This window comes from Triticum aestivum, chromosome 1B (genome assembly GCF_018294505.1).
Source record: "Triticum aestivum cultivar Chinese Spring chromosome 1B, IWGSC CS RefSeq v2.1, whole genome shotgun sequence".
Taxonomy (NCBI): Eukaryota; Viridiplantae; Streptophyta; class Magnoliopsida; order Poales; family Poaceae; genus Triticum; species Triticum aestivum.
In genome coordinates, this window is record NC_057795.1 from 72,784,065 (window position 1) to 72,799,996 (window position 15,932).

Here is a 15,932-nt window from a genome sequence, read left to right on the forward strand (position 1 = left end):
TCTTTGCATGCTTCCTTGCTATATGTTGTGAATGTTAAACTTGTGCCTAAACTCCACTCAAATTTAAAGAAACCTAAAAACTGCAACTTTGGTACTTAGTGTCTAATCACCCCCCCCCCTCTAGACACCTCTTCTCAAGGTCCTACAGCGTTGGAAATGATTCCAAGGTTGATATGATCACCATCGCACACTCCCTCTACCTTCAGGATTCGTGTTGAACCTAAATAAATGTTATTTGGTGTTTGCGTTAAGCATGAATATGATTATATCATGTTTATTGCAATACATTTATTTATTTAAGTCAGAGAATAATTGTTGTTCTGTTTATAGAATAAAACCTTCTATGGTCATACAGCCAATGTGAATGGTTTATTGGATCTTGATCATAGTGATCCACATATTCATAATATTGATGCCAAAAGATGCAAAGTTAATAATGATAGTGCAACATACTTGTGGCACTGCAATTTAGGTCATATTGGTGTAAAGCGCATGAAGAAATTCCATGCAGATGGACTTTTGAAATCACTTGATTATGAATCATTTGATACTTGTGAACCATGCCTCATGGGCAAGATGACTAAAACTCCGTTCTCCGGAACAATGGAGCGAGCTAAAGACTTATTGGAAATAATACATATCGATGTATGCGGTCCGATGAGTGTTGAGGCTCGCGGCGCATATCGTTATTTTCTAACCTTCATGAATGATTTGAGAAGATAAGGGTATATCTACTTAATGAAACACAAGTCTGAAACATTTGAAAAGTTCAAAGAATTTCAGAGTAAAGTGGAGAATCATTGTAACAAGAAAATAAAGTTTCTACAATCTGATCGCAAAGGCAAATATTTGAGTTACGAGTTTGTCCTTCATTTAAAACAATGTGGAATAGTTTCACAATTCACGCCACCTGGAACACCACAGCGTAATGGTGTGTCCGAACATCGTAACCGTACTTTATTAGATATGGTGCGATATATGATCTCTCTTACCGATTTACCACTATCGTTTTGGGGTTATGCATTAGAGACAGCTGCATTCACGTTAAATAGGGCACCTTCTAAATCCGTTGAGACGACACCGTATGAACTATGGTTTGGCAAGAAACCTAAGTTGTCGGTTCTTAAAGTTTGGGGTTGCGACACTTATGTCAAAAGGCTTCAGCTTGATAAGCTCGAATCCAAATCGGAGAAATGCGTCTTCATAGGATACCCTAAAGAAACAATTGGGTACACCTTCTACCACAAATACGAAGGCAAGATCTTTGTTTCCAAGAATGGAAACTTTCTAGAGAAGGAGTTTCTCTCGAAAGAAGTGAGTGGGAGGAAAGTAGAACTTGATGAGGTAATTGTACCTTCTCTTGAATTGGAAGGTAGCTCATTACAGAAAACCGTCCTGTGATGCCTACACCAACTAGAGAGGAAGCTAATGATAATGATCATGAAACTTCAGATCAAGTTACTACTGAACCTCGTAGGTCAACCAGAGCACGATCCGCACCAGAGTGGTACGGTAATCCTGTTCTGGAAGTCATGTTACTAGACCATGACGAACCTACGAACTATGAAGAAGCTATGATGAGCCCAGATTTTGATAAATGGCTAGAGGCCATGAAATCTGAGATAGGATCCATGTATGAGAACAAAGTATAGACTTTGGTGGACCTGCCTGATGATCGGCGAGCCATAGAGAATAAATGGATCTTCGAGAAGACTGAATGTTACTGTCTACAAAGATCGAATTGTTTTCGACAAGTTCAAGGAGTTGACTACGATGAGACTTTCTCACCCGTAGCGATGCTTAAGTCTGTCCGAATCATGTTAGCAATTGCCACATTTTATGATTATGAAATCTGGCAAATGGACGTCAAAACTGCACTCTTTAATGGATTTCTTAAAGAAGAGTTGTATATGATGCAACCAGAAGGTTTTGTCGATCCTAAAGGTGCTAACAATGTTTGCAAGCTCCAGCGATCTATCTATGGACTTGTGCAAGCATCTCGGAGATTGGAATATATGCTTTGATGAGGTGATCAAAGCATATGGTTTTATACAGACTTGTGGTGAAACATGTATTTATAAGAAAGTGAGTGGGAGCTCTATAGCATTTCTGATATTATATGTGGATGACATATTGTTGATTGGAAATGTATAGAATTTCTCGATAGCATAAAAGGATAATTGAATAAGAATTTTTCAATGAAAGACCTCGGTAAAGCTACTTATATATATTGGGCATCAAGATCTATAGGGATAGATCGAGACACTTAATAGGACTTTCACAGAGCACATACCTTGACAAGATTTTGAAGAAGTTCAAAATGGATCAGTCAAAGAAAGGGTTCTTGCTTGTGTTGCAAGGTGTGAAGTTGAGTAAGACTCAAACCCGACCATGGTAGAAGATAGAGAGAGAATGAAAGTCATCCCCTATGCCTCAGCCATAGGTTCTATAAAGTATGCCATGTTGTGTACCATACATATTGTGCACCTTGCCATGAGTTTTGCAAGGGGGTACAATAGTGATCCAGGAGTAGATCACTGGACAATGGTCAAAATTATCCTTAGTTACCTAAGAGGACTAACGAAATATTTCTCAATTATGGAGGTGACAAAGAGTTCGTCGTAAAGGGTTACGTCGATGCAAGCTTTGACACTAATCTGGATGACTCGGTGTCTCAATCTGGATGCATATTGAAAGTGGGAGCAATTAGCTAGAGTAGCTCCGTGCAGAGCATTGTAGACATAGAAATTTGCAAAATACATATGGTTCTAAATGTGGCAGATCCGTTGGCTAAATCTCTCTCACAAGAAAAACATGATCACACCTTAGTACTCTTTGGGTATTAATCACATGATGATGTGAACTAGATTATTGACTCTAGTAAACCCTTTGGGTGTTTGTCACATGGCGATGTGAACTATGGGTGTTAATCACATAAAGATGTGAACTATTGGAGTTAAATCACATGGCGATGTGAACTATATTATTGACTCTAGTGCAAGTGGGAGACTGAAGGAAATATGCCCTAAAGGCAATAATAAAGTTGTTATTTTATATTTCCTTATATCATGATAAATGTTTATTTTTCATGCTAGAATTGTATTAACCGGAAATTTGATACATGTGTGGATACATAGACAAAACACCGTGTCCCTAGTAAGCCTCTACTAGACTAGCTCGTTAATCAAAGATGGTTAAGTTTCCTAACCATAGACATGTGTTGTCATTTGATGAACGGGATCACATCATTAGGAGAATTATGTGATGGATAAGACCCATTCGTTAGCTTAGCATATTGATCGTTCAGTTTTATTGTTATTGCTTTCTTCATGTCATATACATATTCCTTTGACTATGAGATTATGCAACTCCCGGATAACGGAGGAATACCTTGTGTGCTATCAAACGTCACAACATAACTGGGTGATTATAAAGATGCTCTACAGGTATCTCCAAATGTGTTTGTTGGGTTAGCGTAGATCGAGATTAGGATTTGTCACTCCGAGTATCGGAGAGGTATCTCTGGGCCCTCTCGGTAATGCACATCATAATAAGCCTTGCAAGCATTGTGACTAATGAGTTAGTTGCAGGATGATGTATTACGGAACGAGTAAAGATACTTGCAGGTACCGAGATTGAACTAGGTATGTAGATACCGACGATCGAATCTCGGGCAAGTAATATACCGATGACAAAGGGAATAACGTATGTTGTCATTACAGTATGACCGATAAAGATCTTCATAGAATATGTAGGAACCAATATGAGCATCCAGGTTCCGCTGTTGGTTATTGATCAGAGAGGTGTTTCGGTCATGTCTACATAGTTCGCGAACTCATAGGGTCCGCACGCTTAACATTCGATGACGATTTTGTATTACATGAATTATGTGATTTGGTGACCGAATGTTGTTCAGAGTCCCGGATGAGATCACGGACATGAAGAGGAGTCTCGAAATGGTCGAGAGGTAAAGATTCATATATAGGACGATGGTATTCGGACACCGAAAGTGTTCTGGGGGTACCGGGTACATATTGGGTCACCGGAAGGGGTTCCGGGCACCACCACCCCCCCCCCCCCGGCTAGTATATGGGCCTTATGGGCCAAGTGAGGGAACACACCAGCCTTGGTGCGCCCCTATAGAGGCCAGCCCTATGAGGATAAGGAAAGAGGGGACAGCAAGGAAAGTGTGGATTAGGATTCCTACTTCCTTCCCTCTCCCCCCTCTTTCCTTCCACCTTGGTTATATATGGCAAGGGGGCGCTTGGCTTGGGAGGGACTCCAAGTAGGATTCCTCCTACTTGGGGCACCCCCCTTGGCTGCTCCCTCTCCCTCCCACCTATATATATGAGGGGGGAGGCGCCTAGAACACACAACAACATCTGTTAGCCGTGTGTGGCGCCTCCCTCCGCAGATTACACATCCGGTCATATCTTCATAGTGCTTAGGCGCGAAGCCCTGCACAGATCACTTCATCATCATCGTCACCACGCCGTCGTGCTGATGGAACTCTCCCTCGACACTTTGCTAGATCAAGAGTTCGAGGGACGACATCGAGCTGAACGTGTGCAGAACTCGGAGGTGTCGTGGTTCGGTGCTTGATCGGTCAAAACGAGAAGAAGTTCGACTACATCAATCGCGTTGTCAAACGCTTCCGCTTTCGGTCTACAAGGGTACATGGACACACTCTCCCCCTCTCGTTGCTATGCATCTCCTAGATAGATCTTGCGTGAGCATAAAATTTTTTTAAAAAAAATTGCATGATACGTTTCCCAACACGTTTGTACCCCCTCGACCCCAACTAACGCACCCTAACCGGGGGCGACCCAAACCAACATGGTTTAGGTCCCCTGATCGCCATCGCCACATATAAAGAGGGGGGGCAGCTGGCCACTCATGATCCGACCTGTTCACGTGCATCTACTCTGCTCTCCTAAATCCCAACATCCTAAACCGATCTGAGGGAGAGTTGTGCGACGGGAAGGCCTTCTCCTACCTTTGCTTCGGTGCCAGGGTAGTGCCGCTGGCGCTCGGAGGGATGCCGCTACCCGCTGCAAGCATCTACACCGAGCCTGCATCAAACAGGCACGGGATTTCACATCGACTACACCAATGGCTGCTTCCATTGGTGGGAAGATCCTAATCCATATATCAGTTCATTAAGAAATTAGGTGATCTAATGACTAGGCTAACATTCCTGTTACGTAAATCCTACGGGATTATTTCTAACAATAACCCATGATAGTACTTCTACATGATACTCCCTCTGTAAAGAACAGTGATCCAAACGCTCTTATAATTTTTTATGGAGGAAGTATATTCTCAACAGATTTCAGCAATAGAATCCCGTTTCTTTAGCTTTAGGATTTTATTTTCCTTTTGTGGAAAGTTTGCTGTAACGGGTTGAGTGTAAGCAAACGAGTGCAACACGACATGGATGCAAACGAATGCCACACATTAATAAGCTTAGCTATTCAACTTGTCAAACAAAAAAAAATTGAGCTATTCAAAACTTCACTGCAAGAATCCACCCCGTCAATGGTGATACATAACAACTTTGGAAACAAAGGATAGTAGAACAACCCAACTATGATCATACATACTTTCCCTTATTGATATCCTTTCATTCATCCATGGAAAACCGACCTGGCATCGTGCTTAATTGATATCGACGCAAAGATGCATACGCAAACTAACTATAGAGACATGTGTGACTTGCACTGAATTTGTAAGGAACGTAGAAACATAACAACAGGACTGAACAGTTAACAAAGTACAAATAAAGAAATAATACTTTGAATTGAATAAAATCTGCATAAGAACCATCCATCGGTAACATCATGTACCCGTTTTACAGCATCACGTTCTGTACATACACCGACCAGAGCTTGTGTGGTTAACAAAAGCTGACAAAGTGAAGAACTCTTGCTAACATTGTCTTCTTCAATTCTTAGATCGAAAAATATCAATTTTTTTTCCTAGTATATTACCCTTTTTTGTCTAATCTAGAATTTTGCACACATGTGTATGAGAAAAGGCCAACTGACTGGTCGCTCAGATCTGCTGATCGCGATCTTGTTCCCTTTTCTTCCGAACAGTTGAGCAATGGACAAGCTATGGTGGGTGACTCATGTTACCTGGAGCAGCAGCTGCTGCAAGATCCTGTAGTAGGGACACAACTTCGCTTGTTCCCTTGAGATTGTACCGTGCTACAGAGTGTTCCCTACCAACGGTGCATGAGAAATAGTTCTTATGGTTCAGGTCAAACTTGACGCTTGAGCAATCCTCTGCTTGACACCCCTTTCCCTTTCTTTTCGCTCCAGGTTGAACATCAAAGCTGGGTAAGGTATAAATATCTTCATCCTGAAAAACGGTGTAATGCCATTCAACTTTGAGTTTGAGCATAGATAATGTTTATACTCCAGTAGAAATCCATCAAGGCACTGACTAAATAACATGACAAGCAGTGGAAGAGTGAACTGTAAGTGGATTCCCACTGAATTCCCAGGATATCACTGGAAGTTTATACATCTTCTACCAATTCCATTTACTAACTATGATACATGCAAAATATGTGTCTATGAATATGGACTGCATTACTGGACCATTGGGTATATTGTTATTGTGACACGACAATTTCGAGTTCCTGCTGTTCTGCAAGGATCTGAACTTTAATGTACAACAGAAATGGGAGAAATGGTTTTCGTATCAAGTTGAACATTTTCCTTTTTTTTTCAAAAATAAAATGTGTTTGCTTTCTGCTTACCGGTTAAATGTTTGTGAGTGGGTACTCTCTTCTTTGATGCAATGCATAGAAGAAAGATAACCTGAAGGCGAGTTCATAGGTCTCATGCCTTCAATTCTTTTTTTAGAACTCCTTTGACTCCAATTGTGAATATTCATATTAACTTTTTATGCTGTCTATTTTAGTCTTTCTGTTGAACTGAGATAACATAAAAGATAACTCGGTAAAGACAGTTCGGTAATTACCTTTGCAAGGAAATGACCAATGCACAAGACATAGTCGATTGGAGTAGCCATGATATTTCTGAGATCTAACTCGCGAATAATTTCATCAACGGCTTTACCCTGGACAAGAAAATGGATCAGTTTATACAACATTGCCAGTGACCAATATGTTCCCTCCTATATACAGAAAATATGGATCAGTTTACAAAACATAGCGAACAACCAATATGTTCCATTCTTCGGGAAAAAAATCTGCTTGTGCAACCAGTAAAACAATTATGTTTTGTTTAAAAAAGTGAGGGCAGACCTTGGTGACTCCCGTAGGACGAACTTCAATTGACCGACTGCCTTGAACGATAACAGCGCTTTGATTTGATAATGAATATGCCCCCAAATGCTGCAGCAGATCTGTCGCTTGATTTCTCCCAAACTGAACATCTGTGGAACATGAAAATTAGAAACATGGACCGTTTCGTTTGTGTTCAGAATGTATATTAAACACCTACCTGCATACTTATAGTTCCAAACAAGTGATGTTTCACGCTGTTCAAAATTAGACCTCGGGGTTCTTTGGGTGAAGTACTCAAACACTTTCTGGAAAAAATACCAGCATGCGTCAGGAGGGTAAACCAGATATTGCAATAACAGAACACAGTTCACCATGTAGATGCACCTTTACACTGCCAGCCCAGCTGATTTCCTCCTGTTCATATCTCGTGGTTATCCATTCTTCACCAGGTTGCGGTAAGAACATCCCATTCTCTGCCGCTAACCACAATTTATAATCTGCAAAATTCTACACAAAGGAAATGGGAGTCATTTTCAAATAGAGGTTTGACTATATATAGTATGTATATAACATATATGAATAGTAAGAGGTTACTTCATCGAGAATACTTCTGCCATATCCACTGACAACAACGACAGTTGTATTCTCATTATCACAAAGTGTTTTCAGTGGTTGCTTTAACTCAGGGTTCAACTTGAGTTCAATGTCAGTCCTTCCCTCTACAAATTGGACCTGACCAGTCAATGTTGCATTGAAACCCTGTATAGCAACGAAGTTGTTAGCGCCATGGAGTAAAATATGTTATACCAGAGTGCAAAAGAAGTTATTGGACGATGGAACAAACATGAATCATAATCTGAGGAACTCATCACAAAAATGACTAGGCATCCAAGATCAGTTAATCAGTATCATCTTTCTTTGTTCACAAGTGAGATACCACTAAACAATTTTGTGCACTTCTCTTTCCTGAGCGGAACAGTTCCACGTATCTAATTTGACATAGGGGAAGGGGAACTTGTGGCTACACCCAGGAACATAGTATAAGCTTTCTTATTGAAAGGGAATAAAATGAGGGTATCCAGCTAAACCTATCTACAAACCTTGTAAAAACTAATTTATAGTGAGTCACCCTCTGTTATTTTGAATAATTTCTAGAAGTGTGGCTTCAGCTTAATTTCAAACAAAAAATGAACAGGTCTCGCCATGTCTCGATTTTATTCCAATAGTAAGCCCAAGTTGCAAAACCACATGTTCATTTAACCATGAGCGTCTACTGCACGCACCAGGAATTGTGTGTGGGGCCCAAGGCATCATGTAGCATGGGCATACGCTTACCCACCCAGACAGACACACATGTGTACTCTAAGTAAATAAGGTGCAGTGTAAGCCTTCAATTACTGTTGATAGAAGATGACGGGTGCAACACATATGACAACATTAAACATGTTTATTCAGAGGTTCCTTTGAATTGAAAAAGTTGCCGGTATAAGAAAGTTTTCAAGCAAATAATAGTGCAAGCAAGTTCAAAAAAAAAATGAACAGTCACGGGGGGAGGGGTTCCCCGCCTGAATATATTGCTCAAAAAGCTGCCAAAGCCAAGAGTCACCCCTTAAGCTTTGGCTGATCCACTTTATAAGGGAAACTGGATCAAAAACCTAAACGAATAGACCCTGTTTATGAGGGAAACCGGCCGAAAACCGTAGCAAGTAAATTTATAGTGAGGACATAAAAGAGAAATGGTGCACCATTACCAATATGAGAAAACGATTGTTGGATTTTCCATATTGTGCAGCTGCTTCTCCAATAGGGAGGACGGCAGTGTGTATTGCTGGTAGCGGAGCTTTACTAGTTGCATTATGTAGGTCGCTGCAGGAAAATAAATACGATAATTGTTAAAATCCCAATAGTAAGAATACTATGTGTATGGCCAAAAAGAAACCCAGTCATCAGATAAATACTACTCTCCCAAACTCAACACCAGATTGTAAAGCATCAGCTCCTCACCAGACATAGTTTTCGGCCCAGTCTTGTGCGATGTGTCTTGACACAAGATCATAATTATGCCTGTGGTTCTTCTCCCTTTCTTCAGTTGGCATATCCAAAGCACGTTTTATTGCGTCTGCTACTTCCACGATATCCCATGGGTTTACAATAATAGCACCAGCCCCAAGAGATTGCGCTGCCCCTGCAAACTGAAAATAAGAATAACAGCAATTCATGTAACATTGACACCATATTTAAGAAAAAAGGGAAATGTGCAACATCCAAATATATAGTAACCACGTCAGCACCAGGAGATACCTACAAATATCGGCCAGGTCAAAAACAGCTTACCTCACTCAGTATCAGAACACCTTTATTTGATTCTTGACAGGCAACATATTCATAGCTTACAAGATTCATTCCATCTCTCAGTGATGTTATCAGAGCTACATCTGAACAACACAGAACGGACTCACAATTTAAAAAGTAGACCATAATAGTAGAAGTGATAAACACAGAGGACTTATTCACAGGAAATGGTACCAGTGATTGCATAAAGAGCACACAATGAATCAAAATCGACGGTTTGATCCTGAAAATATAGGCAACATCAGAATTTCTCTCACAAATCATAATACACAACATACCAGAATTAACATCTCTATTGTGGTAGTGATGATTAAAATGCATTTCAATACAAACATCCATTAGTACTAACAAAAATATAAAATTTGTGTGCATAGGGGAAGGGGACGAACCAGGTGTAGAATAGGAGTTGCTTTCAGTGTTCCGAATCGACCATTTACACGTGCAACCAGTTCATGCACTTGACTTGCTAGCTTCCGATCTGCTCAAGTGAGTACATAAAACATTAACAACCCAGAAAACATCATTAGCTTAAGCATAGCTAGTCGAAATGGAAGCATTGTTACTATAGTTTTTTTTTTCAAATGTTAACATATGAATTACAGTCAATAAAATATGTAATCCCATTTAGGATTGGATACCATGACTCCATGAGTGTTCTCGACAGAAACGGTTTCTTGTAATCGCCTAATGGTACATGCTAGCAGAAGTTAAATCTTATTACTAGAAACTACCTATATAGACCATCATATACCTAAATGTTAAATCACATGCTTTTTTTAATACTGAACTGGTAGGATTCTACTAATCAATAGTCAATGAGTGCAAACTCCACTTGCGGATGCAAAATTCAAGAATGGCCGACTGTCTGTGTGTATTAGACTGTTGGTTTAAAAATAAGAGAACAAAAATATACATGTAAGCTTCTTATTATCTTGGGACTAGGGACCCTTAAATCTTAATGAGGCATTTTCATTTTGTCAATAAAAAGTAGAGAATTACCTAATTATAGAATAGTAATATGCGTTCAATGATTACTAAGAACAATACTTTGAAATTTTCTAAGGAACCCAATCGTGCAGAAATTTATGTTCTGGACACAACACTCCAAGCATTAGTGCATCTTCTATTTCATTCACAAGTGTCAGCAACAAATTTGGGAGTTTCATTACTTCAGCTAGTAGAAGGTATATTATTTCTGAAGCATGATATCACATTATTGTATTAAATTATAAACCCATTCAAGTAAGTAAATATTCTGCATGTCCACTATATGAGTTATTTGCATAGAAGGAAGCAAAAAATTATAAAACCATAGAAATGAATCTTACATTCGGGTACGTCACTTCTGGTTGGCACTGCAATCTGCAGTAGAACCACTTTGTATTCAGAATCCAGTTCCTCGTTTTTCTCAAGAAATTTCTCAAAGGCCAACAACTTTTGCAGGAATCCTTTAATCATGTCTAGCCGGTCCACACCAAGTATTACCTATCACATTAGCAAACAAAAACGAATGAAATAACGTAAAATGTTGAGAATCCAGATGTGTATATGATTGACCAAGCAAAATCAAAGAGCTAACTAAGGAGATGATACATAGAAAATATGTTCATACCTTTCGGCCAGCAAAAAGTTTCTTGAATTCGGTAATTTTGTCTTTCACTTTGGGATCCTCCAATGCTTTTGTAAAACGCTGAGCGTCTATCCCGATCGGAAACTAGATATTTCAGCAAAGTGAGTATAAAACAGAACCAATTCTTGCATGCATAAACAAATAATTTCAAATCTTCTAAATGGTGATAAGATTCAGATATCATGATGAACAAGGAAATGAGTGTATAAATAATGTTGTTGTATTAACAAGACTGAATATCATTTTGAAAATTTCAGATAAGATGATAAAAATAGAAATTACAAGTTTCCATACGTACAGCATCCACCTTGACAATCCTTCCGTCAAACTGAATACCCTCAAGGCAACCCTCAAGCCCAAGCAGGCTAATGCAAGCACTCACAAAATGCCTTGCATAATCATACGCATGAAACCTGAAAAAGGAAACATCACTGCACATGAAACGACCCATGCTATAGGGAGCTCGTACTTCCAACAAATTATAATGGGATTAAATCACAAGGTTCAAAAAAGTAATAGGCATAAATTGTGTGTTGTCAGTGCTTAGCATCTAGCTTGCCTAGGAATCAGCAGGTGTCATGTGTGCCCAGGCATTCCCTAGAGACACTGTACAGAAGAGCTGCTGGCAGGGCTGGAAAGGTTGGAGAACACAGAAGAGAACAATGTTGCTACAGGAAAAGATAACTTAGTGCGGACCAATGCACACCCACTGATTCTAAACAACTGCTACACATGCATTTTGATTGTGTGTAAAACCTGGTTATAAAGAGATGTGCTCTACCTGGTGGAGAGACATGGAAAAAATCCCCAAAGCACTACATTGTATCCTAGCTAGGAGCAAACAATAACAAATCATCCTCCGGAGGGTATCTACATCGCCTTGCAGGCAGGAGTGGGGACTGCAGCACCACCCGACTGGACTTATGTGGAAGCTGATCTGCTAGGAAGGAACCGGTGGCTCTCCATAACCCAAACAACACAGGTTGTGTTTCCTTTTCTCCCTTGGATTGCTGTGTACTTGGGTTGCTCCCTTGCTGTTCTCATGGGTGCTAAACTGCTGACACACTTCCAATACTGTGTGTGAGAACTGTGCTGGTGGAAGGAGTGTTAGATGCTTCCTAAATTTGAGGTGCAGAGAGTTTCCGTAGTTATAGCAGATACACATGACATTATGATATATAAGCTCAACATTTGCAAGTGCTAACAGCAAACAATTTGAGACCATGTACAACAGCAAAGCCTTTATTCCAAACAAGTTGACGTAGGCTAGCGAGAAACCAAGTAGGAACCACACACACCCACAAAAACAAGGTGAGGCTTGGTGGTGTGTGTGGCAATCTCTAGTAGAGAAGATGAGCACAAAAGAGAATGAAGCAATGAAGAAAACAACAAAAAGACTGCAGCTAAGGCCTGGATTTGAGTAGCAACAAAATTTAGGAAGTAGAGTGAACTCACCCCACTAAGTCAGCTTTAAGCACCGCCTCCAACAAGTCCGCACGGTTCGGCAGTGCACGGTACATCTCGGATGAGGGAAATGGCGTGTGCAGGAACCAGCCTACCTTCATGTTGATATTATACTGCTTCAGCAACTTGGGAAGGCACATCAAATGGTAGTCATGGCACCATATGATATCTCCTTCCTTATAAATTTTGCACACTGTCTCTGCGAACATCTGATTTGCTTAAGTATACTTTTCATACTGTGACTTGATGTCTTTTGCCTTATTGATCTTGTACTCTTGCTGGAGCCCCAAGTAATGGAAGAGTGGCCAGAGAATTTTGTTGCAATACCCGCTGTAGTACTGGTCCATCAACTCCTCATCCAGGAACACAGGCACGCACCTCTTAAAAAACAATAACAATGTTGGTTAACCCAGCCAAATCACCACTTACCATCAACAACGTCAAAGACTACATGGGTTTGTGAGAATTTAACCAACTCGCTTGAATAGTCCCTCGGTGATTAATTTTTGATCGGTCTTATTGGGGACACTGACGCCAGGCCAGCCGACCCACATCATCTGCACATCTTTAACACCTGCGGCAACATTGCTTTAAAATTATGACTCGCAGCACATCACATTGCCAAGAAACAAAATCACTTGTAATTGAGGGCTCAGATCACATCATATATAATGGAGTGCCAGAAAAACAACATCATGAGGGGACTCACAGCCTACGAAGCTCAGATACAGCAGAAAACTAGCGTGCAGGGGTCATACCAATGATGATTTATATATATGACAACAGAATATACGAACGTATCACCGTATCCGTATGCTGGCAACCTAGCTCAGAGCATATCGCATCGCCAGAAAAAGGATGTGGGGGTTCTCGATCAGGGGGATTACCTTGCAGGGCGCTGACGAGACCGCCAGAGCTGCTTGGATATTCCCACTTCTTAACCGGGTGGCGCTTGGCCGTGACGGGGAGCCGATTGGCCACGATCAGGACGCGACCATTCGGCCCTAGAAGAGCAGACAGGCGGCTGGCGGGGACTTGCTCCGTTGATTCGAGGGGCTGGTTGAGAGCGGTGGCGGGCGAAGTGCCTGGACCGCTAGCTGCGGAGGCGCGGTCGGCTCGATCCTTCGCGCCTGAGACAGGAAGGAGGCCAGGGGCGGAATTCGCCGGGTCCTCGGGCTCCTTCGACTCGGTGTCCACTGCGTCCGTCGACGAGGACCCCGGAGAGGAGGAGCAAGTCAGGAGGCGGCGCGCGGTGCCGCTCTCCCGCAGAATCCTCTCGAGGAGGAACCGGGTGGTGGCCGCGTCGGCGTCGTAGAGCGCGGAGGGGTCGGCCGACACCGCGCCATGGCCGCCGAGGTCGCGGAGGAGGCAGCGGTTATGCGCGACGAGCGACCCGGCCGCCTCCAGCGGCGGCGGCGCGTGTAGCATTCCGCCGAGCAGTTGGCGGGCGACGGCGGGGGGATGTGGGAGGGGCGGGGGGCGGGAGGGGTTTGGCTTTGCCGCCGCGGTGGTTGTGGGGCCCGTCTCCGCGGCGCAAACGCAACGGTCTCGTCTCGGTATATACCGCCGCGGTTGTTCTGGAACAAACGGAGACGGGACACGCGCCGCCCGGTTTCACAAATGATTGTTACGCGATTGGTAAGGGTATACAGTGAACTATCGGTGTGGGACCGACTTGTCAGTGCCTGGGTCTGCCGCTGATCTGGTGTGCTGTTACCTTACGTGTGATTATGAGCTGGGAGGTTGCAGTTTAAGAAATACTCCCTCTGTAAACTAATATAAAAGCGTTTAGATCACTACGCTCTTATATTAGTTTACGGAGAGAGTAATATTTTCTACGCGATTGCTAGAGAGGCGTGCTAGACCATCTGCTGTGGGACCGCTATGTCAGTGGCTGGGTCTACGCGATTGTTCAGGGTGATGTTATCTTACGTGTGTTATTATGAGCTGGCCAGTGGAAACAACCGTGCATTTTTACTTTTCCATTTGTAGAAAAATAGAAACAAGTTGTTTCTAGCGTGCCTGTATCTATGTTCTGTTTTAGTTTTCTCGAGCAAATCTAGATTGCTTTTAATCTCCCCATCGCGGTTAGGATCCCATGAACCAGGAGCGCCAGCACCGGTTCCTCGATCTTCCTACTGGAGGCATGGTCATGGCTTTCATTCATTCATTTCATTGTCAAATTGATTGATTTAGCTGGCAACGAAAAAGAGCACGAAATGCTACTCGAAAACGCGTATAGTAAGTAGTCTTCGTCGATGGGACCTACTTGTGAAAAGAGATAGAGCCGTCTCGCTATGACTCAAAGATGGTCAAAAAGCTAATAGATGGGCCGCAAAAGGTAGAGGAGAGAGGGCGGCCCACGCGCAGTTAGGAGGATTGGCCGCTATCTGAGCGGTACCACCCACCCTACCCTACTACCTATAGGGGGCCGTCCGAAGCTAACAGGTGAACTTGCTCAACATAAAGTGGAAGGAAAGTGTAGTAGAGATATTACTCGCTGTCTGAGAAGATCTACTTGAGACCTCTGAACCAACTTCATTCCACAGGAACGAAAGCTGAATGAAAGTACTCAAGCTTCAAACTCCTTGCTAACCGATAAAAGGAATCAAGCTTCAAGGACTATATGACTAGCTCTTCCACATCCTCGCCACCATTCATAAGGCTTTCAAGGAATATTGAGATATCTACAGAAAAGAGAAACAAACATTCTCAGTTGGTCCACTATTAGCGAGGCCTAAAGTCTTCACTTCATCAGTCTAGGAATAACACTAAAGTAGCACCCCTCACTACATTCTTGTTCACTGAACATAGATCTCTAAAGAACAGTGCACTGGTTGGAAAATTGATAATACTCCCCCCTAACCATATTTAGCAATTGAACTGCTAAAATGACACATATTATGGTAGAAAGGTAGTAGTACCATGTTTTTGGGGATTATGTACTTTTTCAAAGTCTAGTTAAGGACCTAGATCATCACAACTGGATTTTTATTAGAAGTTGTTTACCACACATACCATATGGTAACCAATAATAATGTGTTCAGAAAGATAGACACCACACATGATATCCAACATTAATGTTGCATTGTGTTTCTAAAATGATGTAATCATCTTGAAAGAGGCTTTGGATGGACATACTACCCTAAACAAAATGTATATGTGCTTGAGATTGAACCATGCCCCCCCCCCCACCTTCTCCCCCGCGACTGTTGTAGCTCTTTTCAG

The 15,932-nt window shown here is 41.9% G+C and overlaps 1 pseudogene; it reads right to left on the reverse strand.

The window, feature by feature from the left end:
- Nucleotides 1-5,815: 5,815 nt before the first annotated feature.
- Nucleotides 5,816-14,206, reverse strand: LOC123107934 (probable alpha,alpha-trehalose-phosphate synthase [UDP-forming] 4; annotated as a pseudogene).
- Between the last annotated feature and the right edge of the window lie 1,726 nt (nt 14,207-15,932).